This window comes from Austrofundulus limnaeus, unplaced genomic scaffold (assembly GCF_001266775.1).
Source record: "Austrofundulus limnaeus strain Quisiro unplaced genomic scaffold, Austrofundulus_limnaeus-1.0 Scaffold21, whole genome shotgun sequence".
NCBI lineage: Eukaryota > Metazoa > Chordata > Actinopteri > Cyprinodontiformes > Rivulidae > Austrofundulus > Austrofundulus limnaeus.
The window spans coordinates 1,700,295-1,701,451 of NW_013952423.1; the positions used below are offsets into that span (position 1 = coordinate 1,700,295).

Sequence of the window (1,157 nt, forward strand, 5' to 3'; positions counted from 1 at the left end):
GAATCAGATGTAGTTTCAGTATTTGACCACCAGACGGCGACGTTAAATATTAAACTGAATCAGATGTAGTTTCAGTGTTTGACCACCAGACGGCGACGTTAAATGTTAAACTGAATCAGATGTAGTTTCTGTGTTTGACCACCAGTCGGCGATGTTAAATATTAAATAGAATCAGATGTAGTTTCCATGTTTGACCACCAGACGGCGACGTTAAATATTAAATTGAATCAGATGTAGTTTCTGTGTTTGACCACCAGACGGCGACGTTAAATATTAAACTGAATCAGATGTAGTTTCTGTGTTTGACCACAAAAGGGAGGTGTTGAACCACAAGCTGAACGCGGCGCATCAAAGATCTCTTCAAGTTACTGATTAATGGTAAATAGACGCTGCTCGGCTCGCCTCTTTGTGTTTTTACACATAAAAAAAAAAACTAAATAGAAACAGGTAAACTTCTCACCTGGCTGCGCTGGTGACGCCTAAGGGGGAAAAGGAAACAGAAAGTCTGGGAATCCCGGGACATTAATGCAGGAGGAGAAGAATCCCCTAGGTTTTTTTTATTTATTTATTTTGTAACTCGATGATTTGAATATGACACCATGAACCACACACATTAAAAGAAGACTGAAAGGATGAGGACGAAACCGAACCTCTCGCGACCGTGTGACAGGCACCGGAGCGGACTGCACACCTGTCAGGTAAGACTTGATGCTTTACTTGCTTAATGCATCTACATATATTTAATGTCTCGAAACTACAGATGATAAAGCACTCCTTGTTCTGCGTGGAAAACAACAGTGTTCAGGTCTGTATTTTTTTTTTTAAGCTTGCGTGTTTTTGTTTCTCCTCTTTGTGTTTTTGTTCTGCCTCATTATGGATTTCGGCGTATTTTTCGGCGCGGCGAGTAGGCGGAGTCTGGATGATTTTAAAGCACACTTTTCAATCAATAAATGTTAAGACGTTTGAAAAAAAAAAACCTTTACGTTCATAAACTTTCATGAACAACTAACGTCCTAGATAAGTTCCTCCCTCGTCACTTCTTCTCGCCTCTAACCGGGTTGTGCGGCGGTGAAAACGTAACGAGCTGATCCGTTCCAACCTGTTGTTTTAAGATAGATAGATAGATAGATAGATAGATAGATAGATAGATAGATAGA

General features: G+C 40.2%; 1 protein-coding gene across 1 annotated transcript in view; it reads left to right on the plus strand.

The window, feature by feature from the left end:
* The first annotated feature begins 328 nt into the window (after nt 1–328).
* lrrc32 (leucine rich repeat containing 32) overlaps nt 329–1,157 on the plus strand; it is a 13,054-nt gene continuing 12,225 nt past the window's right edge. The window contains exon 1 of the mRNA XM_014004018.1: nt 329–698. The gene's annotated coding sequence lies outside the window, so the exon portion shown is untranslated. The remainder of the gene's footprint in view (nt 699–1,157) is intronic.